We start from the raw sequence: 24,671 nt of genomic DNA, 5'->3' as shown, positions 1-24,671 counted from the left end.
TGTTTTTATAATTTTAATTTTATTAAAACAGATTTTTTTCATGCCATATATTCTTGATCAAACTGTCCCCTGTTCCAGAGCCTCCTGGATCTCCCCATCCACCCAAATTCTCATCCTTTTTTCACTTACATTAGAAAACAAGTAGGTAATAAAAACTAAAAGCAAGCAAACAAATGAACTAGAATAGGACAAAGCAAACAAGCAATCAGAAAAAAAAAAGAGTCAAAGAAAAAGCATAAATAAATGAAGAGACACCCACCTTTCTTGCACACACAGAGATCCCATAAAAACACAAAATCAGAAATCATAATATAAGAAAAGACCTATAAGATTAAACAACAAGAACAACAACAATAACACTCAGATTATTTTCATAGATCTGTTGAAAAAATAAAATTCTGGCTATCCTCTTCTGTCCCTTGACAAATATGATAGCTGTCTAGCCTACCTTGACTAAGAATACTTCTGATGGGCACTAGCTCTCTATCTCTGTCTACCACAGTGTCTCCTCTTGAGACTCACATCTCAAGTGCAGACCGTAACTCAGCTGCCATCGATTCCCTTATCATCAATGTTGAAAATTAGTTGGGTGGGTTTTTTAAATGCCAGCTTTGCAGCTTGCTCTCTAGTCCTCATTGTGGTTGTTTCTCTGAAAAAAAGCTCCTACACTATGCTGTGGGGTTGCTGAAAAGCCCCTCACTGGGCTCATCCTAAATAAGAGTTCCCTGGCAGCGAAAGCATTTATTCCTTTGACTCAGTCCCTAGGCATCCATTGAGTATAAAACATATTCCAGATACCAGGAAAGGTACTGTTTAGCAAGGCAGTCCCACCTTGGGTTCCATACACTTATATTTTAGAGAAATAGTATATCCCTGAACATCTTGTAGAACAAACATTATGCCAGAGTATTCACTCATTCACTCGCTCATTCGATCATCCATCAATCTATACATCAACATTTTATTAAGAGGTGACCAGGTACCAGGAATAGGTATTGGGATAGGGTTAGGCATAGGGCTATAATAGACACAATGATTCACAGGATAGTATACTGGGGAGTGGGCACATAATAAAAATAATTCTGCCAAGCATAAGACATACAAAATTGTCTGAAGGAATTTGATATAGACTGTGTACCAGGTAGGACTTCCTTGACCAGAAATGAGGGGCTTCTTCTAGAGAGTGGGTACAGAAGTATCATGAGATGGGAGGTAGCTATGGCAGTCTAGGAATCAAGTGAAGACTTGAAAGCTGTGAGCCAGGGAGCTGGTTGCTCACTACGGAGGAAGCGGGAAACCTAAGCATGGCTTTTATAGAAACAGATGTTGGCTATCCTTATGTAACAATCCCAGGCCTGCAGCATCCGGCAGGGATGAGAGTAGAGACAGTTGTGTTGATGATCTTAGCACTGAAAGCTGTCTTGGGACCCACTTCTGGGTGGGCAGGAGTGTTGACACCCAGGGCTAAAGACTTGTAGGATAAATGCCATCAAATAATACATTTTTATCCATTGCCTCCATGGAATCCCTTCCAGGTTGCAATGGGGCAGCTCTTGGTACAAGTCAAACACTGACTTAGCTGCTGTTAGGAGTGGGGGGGGGGGGCTGTGGAGAGTAGGGAGGAAAAAGAAGAAGAATTAGGAAGCAGGGGAAACTGGCATGGAAAGAGCTGGGGAGATCCATCTAAGGGTTAAATCCTCCTGCCTGAGCCTGCCCTCTCTCTGGCAGAGGCTGTATTTATAGATGGGATAATTACAAGGCTTTGAAAACAGCACTGAAGTGTGGGACTGGTGGGTGGGGGTGGGGATGCTTGGGTCCCACCTGCTTGTGGGAGACAGTCTCCCACAAACTCCTTTCCTCTATCTTCTGTACCTTACAAATCTCTTGCAGTGGTGCCCACCAGGCACTTGGTGGCATTGTTTAAATTCCAGACTTTCAATACTAAATAACCCAGTGAGGTCAGTTTCCTGAGCTCCTTGTGAGTCACCTGAGCTCAAGTGGCCTTGGTGCCCCCCAGTCCCCTCTGAAATCACACTGACATTTTATTTCTTGTATGGTCAACATTAGAAAATCATGGTTTTATTCTTTATTTTTATTATTTGCTTTATTTATCTTGTTTGCTGAATGTCTGATTTAGAGTGGTCATCTAATAAATATTTGTCACATAAAAGAGGGCTTTGTTAATAAATAGAAAATAGACCCACACAGAGACACAGACACACACACACCACATACACAACATACACACACAAGGAAAGACAGATATACAGAGAAAACACACATACACAGAAAGACAGACATACACACAGATAACATACACACATAAACTCAGATACACACATAGACACACAGAGATAGACACACACAGACACATACACATAGACACACACAGAAAGCTACAGACACAGATACACATACAACATATACACAGAGAAAGACAGAGAGACACACAACATACATACACAGAGAAAGAGACGCATAGGCAGACAGACACACAATGTACACATAGGATGAGGGAGGGAGGAAAAAAGAGAGAAAGAGAGAGAATGCTGTCTGTTGGTGGCTGGGCCTCTCAGCCCTGAAAGAAGGGCAGGAGCTTTATAGCTGGGGTTAATTGATGCCGAGCTTCTGATTTTCAGGACAGATATCTAGATTTTTTTTTAACGTGAAATTTCCTGGTTTAAAAATTCTGGCAGCAAATGCACATTAAAAACAACAACAAGCACAGCCTACAGAGTGCAGGCCAAGCCCAGCCCAGCTGCAGGCTGGCTGGAGCCCACAGCCTGCAGCCTCTGCCTCCTCTCATCTGCTCCACCTTGGAAATGACACAGGGAACACTCACTCACTCTTTCCACAGATGCTGCACTTTGTGCATTTTAAGCATTTTCTTCCTGATAACTATTTTAATATTCATAGTGTTCAGGAGAGAGGGAGGGGAGACTATGAGGCCTGATTTAGAGCCTGCCAGAAGCTCCGTGAGTGGCAGGGAAGAGGCCAAGAGCTCCTCTTTTTGCCCTGTAAGGCCCTTTCCTCTTCATTTCCTTTAGCTCCCTCTGACTCTGACTTGGGGCATATAGGAGGCCCTGTGCAGTGAGTGGGGAGAAAGCAATCCCACTTGGTGCCTCCCACAGGTGTGGTGTGTTCCTAGGAGGACTTACCACCAGCTTTGTGGATGGCAGCCTATGCTGGGTACCCCTCGTTTGCAGTTTCACTATATTGTCATAGTGAGCAGTGGCATGGACCCATCAGCGCACCCTAATTCTGATTAGGCTTTAACAGCCCAGCAAGGGAAGGGGTGTCTTGTCTCATCTCGAGCTCCTATGACTTAGTGACTCAGTTACTTTTCTATTGCATATATTTTCCATGTCGACTAAGGCAACTTATAAAGGTGAATGTTCATTGGGACTCACAGGGTTAGAGGTCATGGTCATCATGATAAGGCCATGACAGCTGGCAGATGGGCATGGCACTAAAATAACTAGAATAGTAGATGAGAGCTTACATCTCAATCTGAGAAAGAGAGAGAGAGAGAGAGAGAGAGAGAGAGAGAGAGAGAGAGAGAGAGAGAGAGAGAGAGAGAAGAGAGAGATTGGGAATAATGCTGGATTTTAAAACCTCAGTGTCCATCCCCAGTGACCCAACTCCTCCAATAAGACTACACCTCCCAACCCTTTCCAAACACTCCCAACCAACTAGGGACCAAGTATTCAGATATAAGAGCCTATGAGGACCAAACTCCTCTGAGACCACACCCAGGGTCTCTCCTATTCCAGATTGGGGCTACCATGAGTGAAGAAACAGGGAAGACTGTCCAATGAGCATGTGAGTGAGTGAATGAACCCTTGAAGGTGGGGACAGGGCAGACATCTCTAAATAAAATTAACCAGGACAAAAACCAATAGTGTGTTCTGATCAAGGCTCACTTATTTTTTTTGGACTTCTATGCATTTTGGATATAGTTCCTAACTGTATGAAATCAGAGCAATGTTTGACGTTTGTGAGGGCTTGGAGCATGCCACTAGATGGTCATTCATTCATAATAACCCTGGAAGAGGGGCTTCATTATCTCCATTTTGTAGACAGGAAAATAAGTCATTGGGATCAAGCAAATTATCCAGGTGGCTTTGGATGTAAGTCCTGGGTTAGTGGTTGACCCCCTTATCTGGTTCGGGCTCCTGGCCTCGCCTTCATGGATTATCAAAGGGGGGAGATTGTTGGAGGGGCTGGAGGGGTGCTGTACTTCAGTTGTGATTGTCTCCTCTGCCATGGTCTTATGCTAGAGCTCAGTTCTGTGGTACCTTTAGGAGTGAGGCTCCGTGGGAAATAACTAGCTCAATGAGGCACAGCTCTTAGAAAGAATCCTTATGGGATGAGTTGTTTTACCATATGATACTTTTTCTCTTTCTCTCCCTTCCCCCATAGTGGTCCAACTCACCATTAGATATTTGCCAGAAGCTCAGTCAATAATTGATGGGGCAGCTAGGTCTTGGACTTTTGCTTTACCAAATGAAGCTAAATAAATCTCCTTTTTTTATAAAGTCCTCAGCCTCAGGCATCTCATTATAGTAGTGGAAAAGAGGCAGGTAAGAGGAGGCACTAGAAATGAGAGAAAGGACTGAAAAGTGTCAAGAAAGGAAGCCTGTGTGTGTGTGTCTGTGTTTGTGTGTGAATCAAGATGAGACAAGGTAACGAAGAGTAGAACTGGAACACAGTTCAGTGAGACTTTCTCTCCACAGCTGTTCCCACAGGAATCTGGTGGAAGCTGACAGATTCAGCCTTAACTTGAAAGTTCTCTATGTACTAGGTGGAGATTTCCCTGAAACCTGGCTAGACTACAGTTTGTAAGCAGGGCTTGACCTTAGCTGCCAGCCAGGCTGTGAACCTCTACACTTAACAGAGGCTGGCTGAGTCCTGGTCCCTGCTGAGACATGTCAAAGTGTTTAAAGCCAGATAAGAAACAACAGGATTGATCTTTTTTCCCCCTCAGTGAACTTAATGGTGTGTGAAAGAATTATGTAATTACATGAGGTTATGGATAAGGAGCAAGAGCCAGCATTCTTAGTATCTGTGTCCACCCTGGGTGGTCTGAACAGTTGCTGCTATAAGTCCACATAGCCCATGTCTTCATTCTGGAAAGGAAGGTGAAGAGGCTTTCAAACTACTTTCTTCTTCTTCTTCTTCTTCTTCTTCTTCTTCTTCTTCTTCTTCTTCTTCTTCTTCTTCTTCTTCTTCTTCTTCTTCTTCTTCTTCTTCTTCTTCTTCTCCTCCTCCTCCTCCTCCTCCTCCTCCTCCTCCTTCCTTCTCCTCCTCCTTCCTCCTCCTCCTCCTCTTTCTCCTCTTTCTCCTCTTCTTCCTCCTCCTCCTTCTTCCTCCTCCTCCTTCTTCCTCCTCCTCATCTTCCTCCTTCTCTTTTTCCTCATCCTCTGCATCCTCTTCTTTTATCTTCCTTCTCCTCTTCCTCCTCATCCTCTTTCTTTCTCCTTTTCCTTTTTCCTTCTTTTTCTTTGCCTATGCCCATAGTAAGCACAATGGTTAATATTGATTATCAATTTGACAGGATCTAAATAGCCTAGAAGATGAACTTCTGGGCATGTCTGTGATGGAGTTTCTAGATTGAGTTAATTAAGAGAGGAAGATGCACCTAAATGTGGGCAGCATCATTCTCTAGGCTGGGATCCTGGACTGAATAAAAGGAAGAAGTGAACTGAATACCATGTAAGAATCCATCTTTCTACTTCCTAACTGTAGGCACATTGTAACCTCACTCGTACTGCCATAATGGTTAGTGTTCATTATGAAGGTGACAGAACCTAAAATAATCTAGGAGATGGGCTTCTGAGAATACCTGTGGGAGGGTGTCTTCATTGCATTAACAGAGACAGGAAGACCTGTCCACTGTGGGTGACACCATTCCCTAGCTGGGATCCTGGACTGTCTAGGTGGAACAAGGAGCCAAGCATCATCACCTGTCATCCCCTGTTCCTCGATTATGGATGCAACATGACCAGTTGCTATCTTGTCTCCCTGCCATGATGGATTTGAACCTTGAACTGTGAGCCAGAATAACCCCTCTTTTCATTAAGGTGTTTTTGGTGGAGTATTTCATTACAGCAACAGACAAAACAAGACACCTGCCATAATAGACTGTACCTTTGTCCTATAAGACAAATTAAGCCTTCCCTAAGTTAGTTTTTTCACAGAATTGAGAGAAGTAACTACAATAGCAAGAAAAACTATCTATGTGCATGCATGGCATACACATACGAAGTGGTATGAACATCAAAGGCCTGTCAGTCATTGAGTAAGCCAGGCCAGGGAAGGTAGGGAGGGGCTTAAAGTGAGATTAGGGTAGGCCAATCTCCCTCACTATTTGCCTTTGTTAGTTTTGTAAGAAATCATAAGAACAAGACTGTTGGGACCTTTAGGGGGAAACATACTTCCTGCCTGAGACATGAAAATATGAAAGAAAAAAAGCTGACCTTTCTTCTTTAAAAAATGTTTTGTGTACTGTTGTGTGAAGATGTAGCAGCCATGTTGTGTCTGTGAGGATGGCAGGGAATTGATGAAGGTGGTGCTGCTATTCTTACCTTGGACCCTCATGCCTCTACCGATGGTCTAGGAAGTAAGAATTCTTCCCATCATTTAAACCACTGGTGATCACATTTATATTCACAGTGGCTTAGGGTTACTATTGCTGTGATGAAACTCCATGACCAAGGCAACTTACAAAGGAAAGCACATTTAATTGATTGGAGGTTTTCTTACAGCTCCAGAGGGTAAGTCCATGATCATCATGGTGGGATCATGGTAGAAGGCAGGCATGGTGCTGGAGTAGTAGCTGAGAACTTACATGGTATTCACAGATGCCGACAGAGTGAGGGGGAGAGAGAAAGAGAGAGAAAGAGAGAGAGAGAGGGGGGGGAGGGAGGTCTGGTATGGGCTTTTGAAACCTTAAAACCCACCCCCAATAACACACCTCCTTCTACAAGGCCATATCCTTTCTAGACTGTTTACCAACTGGGAACCAAACATTTAAATAAATGATTCTATGGGGACCATTTTCATTCATATTAGGGGGCCATTCTCATTCATGTAGCTACACCTGGCAACTGAAGTAAACTTTATTGATTTAGAAGCATACATATGGGAGCTGGATTCCCAGAGTTTGGAATGTATTATTTTAGTATTTATTTTTAGTTTGTTTGTTTTATGTGTAAGAGTTTTGTGACTGCATGTATATCTGTGCCCTATGTGCATACATGGTGCTCATTGGCTTCCCTAGGACAGGAGTTATAGTTTTGAGTTATTCTTTGGGTACTGGGATTCAAACCTGGGTCCTCTAAAAAAGCAGCAATGTTTTTAACCATTGAGCCATTTCTTTAATTCCTTTAGTTTTTAATTTATGTGATGCCTTTGCATGGAGCTATGTGCTATGTAAACAAGTAACCCTGGAGTCCAGAGGCATCAGGTCCTCCTAAACCTGAAATTATTGGCAGTTGTGAGGTACCTGGCTTGGATGTTGGGAACTGAACTCAAGGCAAGAGAAGGAAGAATGCTTAACTGTTGAGACAACTGTTTATTCCTAAGTTTAGACTTAGAAAAAAATTTTCACTTATGCACCTGTATGTATATGTATATTTGTATTATGCACCTGAATATGTATGTGTATATATGTATATATGCATATATACACACATATATAATCATATAATTATATTTATACATGTATATATCTATATAGATATATCCATATTTCTCTCTCTCTAATCTATCTATCTATCTATCTATCTATCTATCTATCTATCTATCTATCTATCTATCTAGGTGCTTTTATGCCATGCATCATGGGTAGTGGTTAGATATTATTATGTTGATTTTGGTGTTTGAACTCATATAGTCAACCTTGCTTATAAATGCTTTTATTTGCTGAACCATCTGTTGGCCTGAGTTTAGACTTTCTAAACTACCTTCTAGATGCATTGTAGGTAGTACAGACCATGGATAGACTTGACTTTCCTTAGTGAGAAGGAATCAGTGAATAGAAGGGCTTCTGTTGGTATGGGACTGATAGTTCGGGCTTACGTACTTTTTGTTTGTTTTCATCTATTGATCTCCTTGCCTGTTTTCTCTCATATAAGAATTGCACCCCTGCCACCAATCTCCTCCATCAAATGTCTTGGTCAAGTACATTGGAAAAGTCACTTGTGGGAAATCGAAACCCCAGGGCTCACCAATAGAGTATTGACTAGGTACTTGCATATGCCAAGCAGTAGGAAGGTTTTTGTGTAAGTTTCATTCCTTTGTGGGGACAGGATCTCATGTTCAAGACGAAGGCTGATCTTGAACACACTGTGGAGTCAGCATTGGCCTTGAATGCCTAATATTTCTGCTTCTATCTCCTGCGAGTTCAAGGTTACGGCTCATACCATTGTACCTGGCTTGACACTGTCCTCATTACTGTTGCCTTGAAGTTATTTTTGAAATAGGAAGGAATAAGTCCTCACTTTCAAAAATTCAAGATTCTAGCTATTTTAGATTTCTTATTTCCTATATACATTTTAGGATCAGCATGTTAATTTCACTTAAAATAAAGAGGCTGGGATTTTGATATAATTTATATTGGGTTTGTAGATTATGTAGATCAATTTAGGGAGTTTGCTGCCATAGTAAATTTTCACTCTCCTTATTGATGAACATGGGATATCTTCCTAGTTTTTAGATCTTCTTTAATTGATTTTGACTGTTTTTGATAGCTTTTTAGGGTATTTATGTTTTATAATTCATTTATCCCTAAGTATTTTATTTTTGGATATCATTGTAATAGACTTTAAAATTTCCATGTTTAGACTGTTACTCTAAGTTAGTAGAAATATAATCAATTTTTAAATTGATTTGGTCTTCTGAGATATTTCAGAACTTTAGGTAATTCATAATGAAATTTTTTTCATCTTAGTTCTACTTGTTTCCCATCTCTAAGATTTCTGAACTAGCTCTTATCCCTTCATTTTAAGAATAAGTAGGCAATGCATTGAAAAACAACAACAACAACAGCAATAACAAAAACAAATAATCCCGATGAAAACAACAGACTCCATTCCCTATTTGCTCCCTTTTCTTCTGAGGTATAGAATGAAATGGGGAACAGTCTCAGGTTACTTCAGGAGGAAGTTGAGGCCTCTTGAGCTTTCCCCCCATCCACGTTACCATGTCTGTTGGTACTGTCCTTGTTAATCTTGTATTTGTTCAGTCATGGTGGTGAAAGTTTATGGATATGGTTTCTGACTTTCCTAGGAGACTCAATCTCACAGCAACCTCTGCATTCCTCTGGTTCTTAAAATCTCTTAACCCCTTCTGCAATGATCTCTGAACCTTAGATGTGGGAGTTGTACTATAGATGCATCCTTTGGGACTGGGCTCCATATCTCTGAATTTTGATTGGTTGTGGTTTTCTATAATTATCTCCATCTGTTGCAAAAATAAGTGTCCTTGATGAGAGGTGAAGACTACTCTTATTTGTGTGATTAGAATAGAGTTATTGACTATGTTGGCTTAGTAAAGTGGTAGTTGTAAGTTCTCCTCTAAGATCCATGATTTCACTAGCCCTGGGTAGCTGCCTAGCTTTCCAGTATCAGACCTGATTTCCCTCTTGCTGAAAGAGTCTTAAATACAGTTTGAGAGTTATTTATTACTGCCCAGCTATGAGTGCCAGTACTGCAGCCTTCGAGGTTATCATGCCATGCTTGCTATTGTTATGAGAGAACCACATTGTGGATGTCATTGTGTTTGGGAGTCAGGTCAGATACATGATAGAGGTCTTTAGAAAGTTCTGTCTGTTGGGCAGGCTAATTTTTGTTGATGTTGTTGTTAACTAGGAATAAGCTAGAGTTGTCTGAGAAGAGGAAACCACAACTGGGAAAACACTTCCATAAGATTAGCTTTCAGGCAAGCCTGTGAGGGCATTTTCTTAATTAATCATTGATGTGGGCATGTCCAATCCATGGTGGGTGCTACCTCCTTGGGCAGATGATCCTGGAGTCTATAATGCAAGCTGAGCAAGCCATGAGAGCAAGCCAGTAAGCAGCATTCCTTTATGTCTTCTGTCTTTGTGCCTTGATTTCCTTCAGTGATGGATTCTTACCTGGAATTATAAGTGAATAAACCCTGGCGTATAAATGAATAAACCCTTTTTTCCACAAATTGCTTTTGATCATGTTGTTTTACCACACCAATAGAAATGTAAATAAGACATCTATTAAAATGGTTCTCTTCCAGTGATCATGAATCTATTATTCTATATGCGATAGGGTCAGTCTTCCAAGTGAAATTCTTTCAGTGCATTAATGTGGCAGTGCTACCTTCTTTTATTTCAAAGTTATGTATAGTGTAGTAATTCTCAGTTGGTTGTGGTCAGCATGCTCCAGCTTGTGAAAACCAATTCCCAAAAGAATTGGGAGATGACTATTAGTCATCAAAAATTAAATTCTCTAACTCATAGTTAAAATAAAAAAATAAACACATGAACTCACCCATTTCTAAATATTTACTATATTTTACTATTACCAATGTCCTTGATATTAGAACCATTTTATGTACATAATAGGACTTATATAGGATGGTAGGCCATTGCCTATCTCTGAATCTTTTGATTTTACATCTATAGCTCAAACTGTTGGTGGTAGGATATTTACACCATGGAAATTGGTAAACTGAATAGGTCCCCAACTCTTGTGATGCCAATTGTATATTTACCAGATATCATTGCTCTGGAATCGTGTTGTTTGGGTTTAACTATTGAAGAAAAGGCACCAAGCATTAGTTTCTTGTATAACAGGAATCCTTCTAGGGTTATCTTATTTCATTTTCTGCTGCTATCTCTGAACTACCTGAGACTGAGTGATTATAGAGCACAGAAGTTTATTTGGCTTATAGTTATAGAAGTTCAAGGGCATGTACTGGTAGGTATCTTGTCTGCATCTGCTGATGGAGGTCATTGCATGATACTCAGAGCAAGTATGCTAAAGCAAGCTTGATTTTTGTTTTTTTTTGTTTTTTTGTTTTTTTTTCCGAGACAGGGTTTCTCTGTGTAGCCCTGGATGTCCTAGAACTCACTCTGTAGAACAGGCTGGCCTCCAACTCAGAAATCAGCCTGCCTCTGCCTCCCAAGTGCTGGGATTAAAGGCATGGGCCACCACTGCCTGGCTGCAAGCTTGATAGTTTTACAAAGCATCGCTTGTGACACCCATTAACTCCTAAGACTGACCTTTGTGCAGAGGCAGAGTTCTCTTGGCTTAGTCACCTCCCAGAGATTCCAGCTGCTCCACTAGGTTTCCAGTACATGAAATCTGAGGAATGCCTTTAAACCCTACCCATTGCTTTGATGATAGAGTGTGTTATTATGAACCAAACGCATAGAAAAGTACTGGACACATGACAACATATAAGTGCTCTGACCTAAGCTAACTGTTGTCTTTGTAGGGAAGGATGTACTAAAGATTACTCCATCCTGCCCCTCTTTTCTTAGCCTGTCTTCACATTTGTCATAGTGTTTTTTATTTCCTCAGAGAGAGCATAGGCTTCCTGAAATAAGAGCTGGTTGAGTCTTTTCCCTCTCTGGGCTCCAATCACAACCCACTAATAGACTAGGTTCTCATTGACTGAGTTACAGAGAAACCTGACCACAAAAACTCAGCATTCCATGTGTGTGGGTGTGGGCATGTCCCTGTTATTCCAGTGTCTGTCTGGTAGGGATCCTTGGGCTTACCTTGTTGGCTTGAGAATGAACCAGTATTGTATGTCAGGCACCCCCAGTTGACCACTGACTCAGGCGACATGGCTGCCACGTGACTGATAAATCACTAGGACTTCCCCTGCAATTGGATAAAGCTGAAGAGAAGCTATATCATGGATCAGTTATGGGCTTTCCTCTTCTCCCTTTCTCACCCTTCCCCAGCTCTGCACAAGGTCTCAGGGAATTCATTTATGTACAGATTCTTCCTACATACAGCCTCGATGTTGTTTGAAGAAGTCAGAGTAATTCTCCTGCCTCAGAACAGCTTCATTGGTGTCCATATTTTGCCATTTGGAATTGAGTTTTCTGAGGTAAGCAAAATCGATGCCAATACAGCAGCACCTGGGAGAAGAAGCATAATATTAACTCTGTAACATTTTTATGTGAACAAGCTTGTCAGATAGCTCTCCCTGTTCTCTTGCCATCCCTTCTCAAAGTGGATATCAGTTCCCAAGAAATACTGGAGAAAGGCAGCATCACTGGCAAATGCCCAGTCCCCAAACATGACTGGACTTTCAGAATCACCAGGAGAGTCTTTTGCTTAGTGCGCTTGCTACTTTGAGGTCAACCTGACACAAGCTAGAGTCATTTAAGATGAGAGAACCTCAATTGAGAAAATGCCCTTCTAGATTGGCCTGTGTGCAAGCCTGTGGTGCATTTTATTGACTAATGAGTGATGTGAGAGGGAACAGTTCACTGTGGGCAACGCTACCCTTGGGGTGGTGGTCCTTGGTGCTGTGAGAAAGCAGGCTGAGCAAGCCATGAGGAGCAAAATCAATGAACAGTATTCCTCCATGACCTCTGCTTCAGTTTTTGCCTGACTTCCCTGGATGATGGACTACAAGCTGTAAGACTGGATATATTCTTTTCCTCTCCAAATTGCTCTTTGTTATGGTATTTTATTGCAATAGAAAAATAAATTACGACAATTAGGGAAACACTGGGATTAGAGAGATGGCTCGGTGTTTAAGAGCACTTACTGTACTTTCAAGGGACCTTGATTTGGGTTTCATCGCCCATGTTGGGTGGCTCACAACTGCATGTAATCCAGCTCCAGGAGATCTGAAGCCCTCTTCTGGCCTCTGCAGACATCCTCATGCATGTGGTATACACTCTCACAGACATAAACACATATATGTAGATAAAAATAAAATCTTAAAAGTTAGGAAGCTTCCTTTTGTTATCAATGGATATCTCCCTACACCAGATAAATGCCATTCATACAATTGCATTGCTTTAAAAATTCATTTAAATAATCAGAATGGAAACTAAATTACCTCCTGACATGTTTGTATTAACCCTGGGGAATCTTTAAGAGGTACAAACTTCCTACGTCTCTCATTAGAACTTTATAATTGAAATGTTCTAGAATGTTGTCCAGGACTCCTTTAAAAAAATGTCCTGCCCAGGTGATTCCAAATGTACAGATAAGTGCAAGTACCTATGCTTCTCTGATTTTTTTTTGTGTATTTTCACAGTTTTTTCTTGGGGCTTGGCACATAGCAGGCATACAGGAGGTGCTCTGAAGAAGCCTGGCAGTTTGGAAGACCTAAGCTCTGTGGCTTACTGTATAAATTGGATAGATAGTTTCTTTTTATCTGGGATAAAGATAAGTATCAAAGATGAGTATGCCCAATGATGGGTTCTTTAAGGGGCACTTTTCAGTCCCTCTCTTTCTCTGAGGGATCAGGGCTTTGGGAAGTAACCAGAGGAGAGGGTAAGTCTCAGGGGCTCTATATCAGCCACTCGATGGGCAATACTAAACTTCTCCAGTACTAGCACTTCTCTGTAACCATAGATCTGTCCATCTTTTGACAATGACTTTGGGCTTCTGTAGTGAAAAGCTGGCAGCACTGGCTGGGTAGGAGTTGGTCCCTTCTTTTCAGGTTTGTGTCTGGTTGATGTTGAATTGTTGCCTGATATCTGCAAGGATAAGGGCCAATGAAGCTAATTTCTAGATCTGCCTGTCCTGGTTCCTGAGGATGGTGGAGTATGTAGCCTTAGAGAGAGTACAGGGACAAGCAGGAGGCCTACGGAGGGAGACAGGAGGGTCGTAGGGGGAAGGTGGCTCTAGTGGTACTAGTGGTATACACCTGCCATCAAGCTTGATCTGGGAGGGAGGGAGGGAGGAAGGAAGAGAGAGAGAGAGAGAGAGAGAGAGAGAGAGAGAGAGAGAGAGAATATGAATGACTACTAACCTAACCTCATTGTTGGGCTAGAACCTGCTCTCCAATATGTCTCTATCCCAGTTTTGACAATAACCGTGGGAGTATATGTTCATAAAATGAACATATTCAAATCATGAAATTGGAAGGAGAGACTTAGGAATGCTTTGGAGGATAAATGGCTCAGGCATTTATTTTCCCAGCCCTGGGAGGAAGGCATACGGCCTTTCCACCCTGAAGTCCCAACTGGAACAGTCTGAGAGGCTGGACCAAGTGAGTTAGCTGTTCTGAAGTTGTCACAGATGCAAGTCCTTAGAAGAAACAGATTCAATGCGGCTGAGATAGGATCAAGGCAGGGAACTAGAAGAGCAGGTGCTAATCTGACTCATACATTTTAGTAATTTTAATGTATATCAAGTGAAAAGTTACCCTAAAGTCAATAACAACTTTTAGGTACAGGTGTTTGTGTCTCCCCATGATTAAATATCTATTATTAAACCAGGAATGACATTCATGACCAAATTTCTCAGGTCTGAACTGTGGCATCATAAAGTTTTGTCTTTTTGGTGGGATGATAGAAATTCCCCATGTTAGCTCATAAATTAGTTAGTTTATTTATTTAGATATTTTCGTTATTTACGTTTCAAATGGCATCCCCTTTCCTGGTTTCCCCTCTGAAAACTCCCTATCCCATCGCCCCTCCCCTGCTCAACAACCCAACCACTCCTGCTTCTCTGACCTGGTATTCTCCTATACTGGGGGCATCAAGCCTTCTCAGGACCAAGGGCCTCTCCTCCCATTGATGTCCAACAAGGCCATCCTCTGCTACATATGCAGCTGGAGCCATGGATCTCTCCATGTGTACTCTTTTGTTGGTAGTTTAGTCCCTCAGAGTTCTGGGGTTGCTGATTGGTTCATATAGTTGATCCTACTATGAGGCTGCAAGCTCCTTCAGCTCCTTGGGTCCTTTGTCTAGCTCCTCCTTTGGGGACCTTGTGCTCAGGCCAATGATTGGCTGAGAGCACCCACTTCTGTATTTGTCAGGTACTGGCAGAGCCTCTCAGGAGACAGCTATATCAGCCTCCTGTCAGCAAGTGCTTGTTGGCATCCACGATAGTGTCTGGGCTTGGTGACTGTATATGGGATGGATCCCCAGGTGGTGCAGTCTCTGGATGGCCTTTCCTTTAATCTCTGTTCCACACTTTGTCTCTGTATTTCCTCCCATGGGTATTTTGTTCCCCCTTCTAAGAATGACCAAAGTATCCTTTGTGAGGTTTGTTTGGTGTGAATTGTATCTAGTGTATATTCCAAGCTTCTGGGCTAATATCCACTTATCAGTGAGTGCATACCATGTGTGTTCTTTTGTAATTGGGTTACCTCACTCAGGATGATATTTTCTAGTTCCATCCATCTGCTTAAGAATTCATGAATTCATTGTTTTTAATAGCTGAGTTGTATTCCATTGTGTAAATGCACCACATTTTCTGTATTTATTACTCTGTTGAGGGACATTGGGTTCTTTCCAGATTCTGGCTATTATAAATAAGGCTTCTATGAACATAGTAGAGCATGTATCCTTATTACAAGTTGGAGAATTTTCTGGGTATACCTAGGAGTAGTATAGCTGGGTCCTCAAGTAATACGTTGTCCCATTTTCTGAGGAACCGCCAAACTGATTTCCAGAGTGGTTGTTTCAGCTTGCAATCCCACCAACAGTGGAGGAGTGTTCCTCTTTCTTCACATCCCTACCAGCACCTACTGGTGCTGAGTTTTTGATCTTATCCATTCTGACTGGTGTAGGGTGGAATCTCAAGGTTGTTTTGATTTGCATTCCCCTGATGACTAAGGATGTTGAACATTTCTTTAGGTGCTTTTCAGTCCTTAGAATTTCTTCAGTTGAAAATTCTCTTTTTATCTCTGTTTTCCATTTGTTAATAGGGTTATTTATTTCTTTGGAGTCGAACTTCTTGAGTTCTTTGTATATATTGGGTATTAGCCCTCTATTGGACGTAGGATTAGTAAAGATCTTTTTCCAGTTTATCTGTTGCTGTTTTGTCCTATTGACAGTGCCCTTTGCCTTATGGAAGCTTGAAAATTTTCTTTTCTTTTCTTTCTTTTTTTTTTTTTTTAAGTTTTCATTGTGTTGCTTTATTCAGTTTGTTCCAAGGGCAGAATCAATAGTAGGGATCACAAACATTATTTTGAGTGGTTCACAAGCCTGATCAGTAAAACCTAAAAAACAGAAAGTGTTACACAAGTTGCAAATAAAGCCTCCTGGAGTTCTTTGGCATGATAGCAGTGTAAGGACAGTAAATGCAACAGGTGTTAACATCTTACACAGGACTTGAAACCTGCTCATTTCTGGACAATTCTGGGACCCTTGTTGCAATCCCTGCAGATACTAATGCTGATTTTCTTTGCTATGAAATATGACATTACACAACTCTTCCTAGGACTTACTCTTGTTGCACTTGCTGTACCTGAGTAGTTCCTATTTCTACAGCGCTGGCGTATGTGGTTAGGATCTCCACTATCTGTTTAGTTTCTAAGGTCATTTGGGCCTCCTTCAGCCAGGACTCCCCTTTTAGCTGATTGACAAACTTTGCTGCCAGCTCCAGGTCACCACACTCAATACAATAGGAGGCATATGAGAACAATTTAAATGTATTTATATCTTTAGGGTAGAGCTCTGCCGGAGGCTTCAGTTGCTTAGGCGGGAACAGGAGTAGGGACTGTAAGTAGGAAAGGAAATATTGGTACAGGCTATTTCTGTTTTTGTCAACCATCACTACCCTTCCGGCTAGTTTTTGAACATCATAGATGATGGCTCTTAGGGTCTCTTCATTGTACATGGCCCACCCACCCATGTCAGGGACTCTGGTAGAATGGCTGCAGTTAAAGCCTGGGTAAATTCACTATCAGAACAGTTGACTCTGATGGCCTCAACTGCATTCCCCAAAGGGATGGAGGCATTTCTGCAGACGAGGTCTTCATGCTGCACTTTAATACCTCCATGGAAAGCCAGTGCTGGGGGGCTTTTCCAGCTTCTTCTTCGGCAACTGCATGACTCCGCACAGCCTGCTCAATCCCTCTCAGCCTGGCATAGGCAGTACTTATGTCCAGAGTAAAGTTGTCCATTTGTTCTTGACTGCGACGACAAAACTCTAATTCTTCCTCAGGCAGTTTCTCAGACAGGCCCTGTTCAAATTCATACTTCGGTTCCTGTTCTTGTGCCTTGAGGACATCCCATAAATGATCAGTGTGAGCAGCTGCCTGTCCTTGAAGCTGGGTCCATGTTTCATTCTCCATCTCTGAGTTCCTCTACCTTTCTGTCCTGCTCAGCCCGAATTTCACTTGTGTGGAGTTCCAATGCTTTTTGCCATTGCAGAGTCAAAGGTCCGCTTTTCTTCTAGCTTTTGCCTTTCCAGGGCTAGTGCAATGTGTGGCTTTCTGATGTGCTAGCTCTTTGTTGAGTTGATCAATGTGACGGTGGGCATGAACAATGAGCTAGTTCAGGTCATCAGTAGAGAGTTTGCCAGCTAGGTCAGAAATACTCATCCCTTTCCATCCAGGAGTGATGTCTCAATGATGCTGTCCAGCTCTTTTCTACAGTCATCCCTTGGTTGGGCCACAAGATCATGATACATTTCCCTTAGCCTCTGACTGAGCAGTCTGTACCTTTTTGACAATGTTATCTAGATCAACTATTATGCTGTGATGTTTCCTCTCTGCAGCAGTTCTATGAGGGGTGGCTCCAGTAACCTCTTTTCTTTGCATCTTCAATTATAGTTTTCATCTTCTCTAACTTTGAGCAGGGCATCAGCAGCTTCATCAATGACCTTCCTTCACTCCTTCAATGCACACTCCACTGTTCACCACTGGGCCGACTTCTTCTCACCTGTAATCTCAGAATTGTCCATGGCTGTTTTCAGTATGTTGGAGTGTGCCTTGACAGCCTGAACTGCAGTATTCTGGGCTGTAATAGTCTGCAGAGTAACAGACACAGTTCGATTCAGAGCATCTTCTAAACTCTTGGCTAGAGACTCCATCTTAACTTGCTCTTGCTTTTCCTGTTGGGCTAAGCGAGCTGCAACTTCTTCAGGTGGTCGCTCCCTTATGGAAGATGAGAACGCTTCCTCTGTGGTTTCAGATGTAGATTTTCCTTCATTGTGTTGGGGCATTCAGTTTTTATAGTATCCTCATGCTGAACTGCAAGGGCCGGGACTGAAAGTGTATCACCTGCTGCTGAAGCTGGAGGCTCGGCAATTTTCTGAGGTCCCACTTCTTTATTCTTGATTTTAGAACATAAGCCATTGGTGTTCTGTGCAGGAACTTTTCCCCTGCACTCATGTATTCCAGACTTTTCTCCAATTTTCCTTCTATTAAATTCAGTGTATCTGGTTTTATGTGGAGGTCCTTCATCCACTTGGACTTGAGCTTTGTACAGGGAGATAAGAATTGACTAATTTGCATTCTACATGCTGACTGACAGTTGAACTAGCACCATTTGTTGGAAATGCTTATCTTTTTTCCACTGCATGGTTTTAGCTCCTTTTTGAAAGATCAAGTGACCATAGGTGTGTGGGTTCATTTCTGGGTCTTTAATTCTATTCCATTGCTCTACCTGCCTATCACTGTACAAATACCACGCAGTTTTTAACACTATTGCTCTGTGTTACTGCTTGAGGTTGGGGATAATGATTCCCTCAGAAGTTCTTTTACTGTTGAGAATAGTTTTAGCTATCCTGGGTTTTTTTGTTATTCCAGACAAATTTGAGAATTGCTCTTTCTAACTCCATGAAGAATTTAGTTGGGATTTTGATGGGGATTGCATTGAATCTGTATATTGATTTTGGCAAGATGGCCATTTTTACTATATTAATCCTGCCAATCCACGAGCATGGAAGATTTTTCCATCTTCTGAAGTCTTCTTGGACTTCTTTCTCCAAAAGACTTGAAGTTCATGTCATACAGATCTTTCACTTGAAGTTCCTGTCATACAGATCTTTCACTTGTTTGGTTAGAGTCATGCCAAGATACTTTATATTGTTTGTGGCTATTGTGAAGGGTGTCATTTCCCTAATTTCTTTCTCAGCCTATTTATCCTTTGAGTATAGGAAGGCTGCTGATTTGCTTGAGTTAACTTTATATTCAGCCAATTTGCTGGAGTTGTTTATCAGCTATAGGAGTTCTCTGGTGGAGTTTTTTTTTTTTTTTTTTTTTTGGTCACTTAAGTATACTATCATATCATCTGCAAATAGTGATAATTTGACTTCTTCCTTTCCAATTTGTATTCCTTTGACCTCCTTTTGTTGTCTAATTGTTCTAGCTAGAACTTCAAGTACTATATTGAATAAACATGGAGAGAGAGGGCAGCCTTGTCTAGTCCCTGATTTTAGTGGGATTGCTTCAAGTTTCTCTCCATTTAGTTTGATGTTGGCTACTGGTTTGCTGTATATTGCTTTTACTATGTTTAGGTATGGGCCTTTATTCCTGTTCTTTCCAAGACCTTTAACATGAAAGGATGCTGAATTTTGTCAAATGCTTTTTCATGGTCAAATGAAATGACCATGTGGTTTTTTTCTTTGAGTATTTTTATGTAGTGGATTACATTGATGGATTTCTGTATATTGTACCATCCCTGCATCCCTGGAATAAAGGCTAATTGATCATGGTGAATTATCATTTTGATGTGTTCTTGTATTCGGATGGCAAGACTTTTGTTGAATATTTTTGCATCAATATTCATAGGGAAATTGGTCTGAAGTTCTCTTTCTTTGTTGGCTCTTTGTATGCTTTTGGTATCAATGAAATTGTGGCTTCATAGAAGGAGTTGGGTAGTGTTCCTTCTGTTTCTATTTTGTGGAATAGTTGGAAGAGTATTGGTGTTAAGTCTTCTTTGAAGGTCTGATAAAATCTGCACTAAAACAATCTTGTCCTTTGCTTTTTTTGGTTGGGAGATTGTCAATAACCTCTTCTATTTCTTTAGGGGTTATGGGACCATTTAGATGATCCATCTGATCCTGATTAAACTTTGGTAGTTGCTATCTGTCTAGGAAATTTTCCATTTCATCCAGATTTTCCAGTTGTGTTGAGTACAGGCTTTTGTAGTAGGATCTGATAATTTTTTGAATTTCCTCAGTTTCTGTTGTTATTTCTTCCTTTTTGTTTCTGATTTTGTGAATTTGGATACTGTCTCTTTGCCCTCTGGTTAGTTTGGCTAAAGGTTTAATATATCTTGTTGATTTTCTCAAAGAACCAGCTCCTGGTTTGGTTGATTCTTTGTATAGTTCTTTTTGTTTCTACTTGGTTGATTTCAGCTCTGAGTTTGATGATTTCCTGCCTTCTACTCCTCTGGGTGTATTAGCTTCTTTCTGTTCTAAAGCCTTCAGGTGTGCCATTAAGTTGCTAGTGTATGCTCTCTCCAGCTTCTTTTTGGAGGCACTCAGAGCTATGAGTTTTCCTCTTAGTTCTGCTTTCATTGTGTCCCATAAATTTGGGTATGCTGTGCCTTCATTTTTATTAAAGGTTTTGATTTCTTTCCTTATTTCTTCCTTGACCAAGGTATCATTGAGTAGAGCATTGTTCAGCTTCTATGTGTATGTGGGCTTTCTGTCGTTTTGTTGCTATTGAAAACCACCCTTACTCCATAGTGATCTGATAGGAGGCTTAGGATTGATTAATTCTTATTGATCTTCTTATATATTTTGAGGTCTGTTTTGTGACCAATTACATGGTCAACTTTGGAGAAGGTACCATGAGGTGCTGAGAAGAAGGTATATTCTTTTGATTTAGAATGAAATGTTCTATAGATATCCATTAAATCCATTTTGTCCAAAACTTCTGTTAGATTCACTGTGTCTCTGTTTAGTTTGTGTTTCCCTGATATGTCCATTGAGAAGAGTAGGGTGTTGAAGTCACCCACAATTGTGTGAGGTGCGATGTGTGCTTTAAGCTTTAGTAAAGTTTCTTTTACGAATGAGGGAGCTCTTGTATTTGGAGCATAGATGTTCAGAATTCAGAGTTCTTCTTGGTAGATTTTTCCTTTGATGAGTATAAAGTGTCCTTTTGTGTCTTTTTTGATGACTTTTGGTTGAAAGTCTATTTTATTGGATATTAGAATGGCTACTCCAGCTTGTTCCTGGGACCATTTGCTTGGAAAACTGTTTCCTAGCCTTTTACTTGGAGGTAGTATTTGTCTTTGACACAGAGATGTGTTTCCTGTATACAGCAAAATGTTGGGTTCGGTTTACATATCCAGTCTGTTAGTCTATGTCTTTTTATTGGGGAATTGATCCCATTGATGGTAAGAAATATTAAGGAATAGTGATTGTTGCTTACTGCTATTTTTGATGTAATTTTTATGTTTGTGTGGTTATCTTCTTTTGGATTTGTTGAAAGAAGATTGATTTCTTGCTTTTTATAGTGTGTAGTTTTCTTCCCTTTGTTGGTGTTTTCCATTCATTATCATTTGAAGGACTGGATTTGTGGAAAGATACTGTGTAAATTTGTTTTTGTCATGAAAAACATTGGTTTCTCCAACTATGGTAATTGAGAGATTTGCTGGATATAGCAGTCTCGGTTAGCACTCGTGTTCTCTTCTTGTCTGCATAACATCTGTCCAGGCTCTTCTGGCTTTCATAGTCTCTGGTGAGAAGTCTGGTGTAATTCTGATAGGTCTACCTTTATATGTTACTTGACCTTTTCCCCTTACTGCTTTTAATATTCTTTGTTTAGTATATTTGGTGTTTTAATTATTATGTGATGGGAGGAATTTCTTTTCTGGTGAAATCTATTTGGAGTTCTGTTGGCTTCTTGTGTGTTCATGGGCATCTCTTTCTTTAGGTTAGGGAAGTTTTCTTCTATAATTTTGTTGAAGACATTTACTGGCCCTTTAAGTTGGAAGTCTTCACTTTCTTCTATGCCTATAATCCTTAGGTTTGGTCTTCTCATTTTGTCCTGGATTTCCTGGATATTTTGGGTCAGGAGCTTTTTGCATTTTTCATTTTATTTAACTATTGTATCAATGCTTTCTATGGTATCTTCTGCATGTGAGATTCTCTCTTCTCTCTCTTGTATTCTGTTATTGATGCTTGGATCCATGACTCCTGACTTCTTTCCTAGGTTTTCTATGTCCCAAGTTGTCTCCCTTTGTGATCTCATTATTGTTTCTACTTCCTTCTTTAGATCCTGGATGGCTTTGTTTAATTCCTTCACCTGTTTTGTTGTGTTTTCCCTTAGTTCTTCAAGGGCTTTTCTCTGTTTACTTGCATTCTCCTGTATTTCTTTAAGGTAGTTATTTATGTCCTTCTTGAAGCCCTCCATGATGCCCTCCATCAGCATCATGACCTGTGATTTTTAAATCCAAATCTTGATTTCCTGGTGTGTTGGGGTACCCAGGACTTGCTGTTTTGGAAGAATTGGGTTCAAATGGTGCCATATTGCCTTGATTTCTGTTATCAATGTTCCCACGTTTGCCTTTTGCCATCTGGCTATCTCTGGTGTAGATTGGGCCTGCTGTCACTGGCTGGAGCTTGCCCCTCCTGTGTGCCTGAAGGCCTAGCTCAGCAACCCTGGGTGAGCTGCTTTCACCTGGCACAAATTGCTGTGGTGCTGCCGAGTTCCTGGGAGCAGGTGGAGTCCTGGTGCGGTGTGTCCCAAGTGATCCTTTACTCTGGTGAAACCTGCCTACCAATATGTTGGACAGTCACAGTAGCAAAGATGATAGCCGACACCCACTCTCTTGTAGTTTTATTTGGGTATGTACCTTTATGGCTCTGATCAGCTCTGGATACAGGCTGTGCTGGCTGTCTCCTTATTGCTGGGTGCTGGATGTATAACTGGCTTCCTGCACTGCTTGGAGATGGTGCACTGTGGCCGAGGGTGTTCCTGATCTGGAGGTGGAAACCAGAAGGCTCTTGCCAGAAGCCTCTGGACTGCAAGGCCGGTCTCAAACTGTGCAGGCTGCTTCATCCTCGCTGGCTGCTTGGGTATATAGCCTGGCTTCTTGCACAGTTTGGAAATGGCATGCTATGGCCAAGGGTGTTCCCAATCTGGAGGCAGAAACCACAAGTCTCTTGCCAGAGGCCTCCAGACTGGATCCTCTGGACTGCAGGGCTGGTCTCACCTGTGCAGGCTGCCTCCTCCTTGCTGGCTGATGGGTGTCAGAAGTTTTCTTCTATAATTTTGTTGAAGATATTTACTGGCCCTTTAAGTTGGGAATCTTCACTCTCTTCTATACCTATTATCCTTAGGTTTGTTCTTCTCATGTCCTAGATTTCCTGGATGTTTTGGATTAGGAGCTTTTTGCATTTTGCATTGTCTTTGACAGTTGTGTCAATGTTTTCTATGGTATCCTCTGTATCTGAGATTCTCTCTTCCATCTCTTGTATTTTGTTGGCGATGCTTGCATCTATGACTCCTGATAGTTTCCCTGGGTTTTCTATCTTCATGGCTTTCTCCCTTTGTGATTTCTTTATTGTTTCTATTTCCATTTTTAGATCCTGGATGGTTTTATTCATTTCCTTCACCTGTTTGGATATGTTTTCCTGGTGAATTTTCCTTATATGTTTCCTTAATGAATTTTTGTGTTTCCTTTTTAAGGATTTCAAGCTGTTTACCTGTGTTCTTCTTATTTCTTTAAGGGAGTTATTTATGTCCTTCTTAAAGTCCTCTACCATCATCATGAGATGTTATTTTAAATCTGAGTCTTACTTTTCTGTTGTGTTGGGGTATCCAGGGCTTTTTGTGGTGGGAGAACTGAGTTCTAATGATGCCAGGTAGCCTTGGTTTCTGTTGCTTATGTTCTTGCCCTTGTCTTTCACCATCTGGTTATCTCTGGTTTGGTTTTTTTTGACAGGGTTTTTTTTTTTTTTTGGTTTGGTTTTTCAAGACAGGGTTTCTCTGTGTAGCCCTGGCTGTCCTGGAACTCACTCTGTAGACCAGGCTGGCCTCGAACTCAGAAATCTACCTGCCTCTGCCTCCCAAGTGCTGGGTTTAAAGGCATGGCCACCATTGCCTGGCTAGCCAGGAGGCATTTTGAGCAAGACCTGCTTCTAACATATTGCCAGGGCTGAAAATATAATAGAACACAGGGAGCAAGGGCCTGTGCTCTGATTTAAGACAAGTGGCTTCGAGTATAAAATCCTCTGCAGATTGTATAAGAAATGAAACCTCTCTCCACCAGTTTCTGTACCTGCAAATGAGGGAGCATATGAATTCCTGTCTTTAAATATTCTTACTTTCTAACTGCTGGTATACTTTGTAATGTCCTTCCAAATTTAGTTGGCTTTCCTCAGTGTTGGTATTAGCAGTGGGTCTTGTGACAGAGTCCTTGCTGTGTTGATTGTATGTGCACTTGTAGTATTTCCCACAACCGTCTTTGCTTTAGATAACATGGGCAGTGTGCTCTGGTTCTGGGCCTCCTCAGGAATCAGATGGTGAGCAGAGACCTGCCTCACTCCTCCTCCTAGCCAAACTGGCTCTTTATGCTAGTCCCAACCCAGCTTTGCCATGTCACTAACCCTCACATTTCTGAAGGCCCATGTTTCTGAGTATTGAAACCAAGGACTACCTCACTACTGTTGTGAGCCTGCTTCGGACCCACTGCCATCCTATCCATCAGTGCTTCAGGTAGAAGAATGTATAAATTGTCTCCTCTTGGTCCCAAAGAAACATTTATGCTTGTAGAAAATAAAACACAGGCCAAATCATATGAA

General features: G+C 41.3%; 1 pseudogene; it reads right to left on the bottom strand.

Moving 5' to 3' along the window:
* Positions 1-16,409: 16,409 nt before the first annotated feature.
* On the bottom strand, positions 16,410-22,926 carry LOC127687891 (MICOS complex subunit Mic60-like; annotated as a pseudogene).
* Between the last annotated feature and the right edge of the window lie 1,745 nt (positions 22,927-24,671).

Source organism: Apodemus sylvaticus, chromosome 6, assembly GCF_947179515.1.
Source record: "Apodemus sylvaticus chromosome 6, mApoSyl1.1, whole genome shotgun sequence".
Lineage (NCBI taxonomy): Eukaryota > Metazoa > Chordata > Mammalia > Rodentia > Muridae > Apodemus > Apodemus sylvaticus.
Note: the sequence above shows the minus strand (reverse complement) of the source record. Positions and strands in the feature narration are given on the sequence as shown.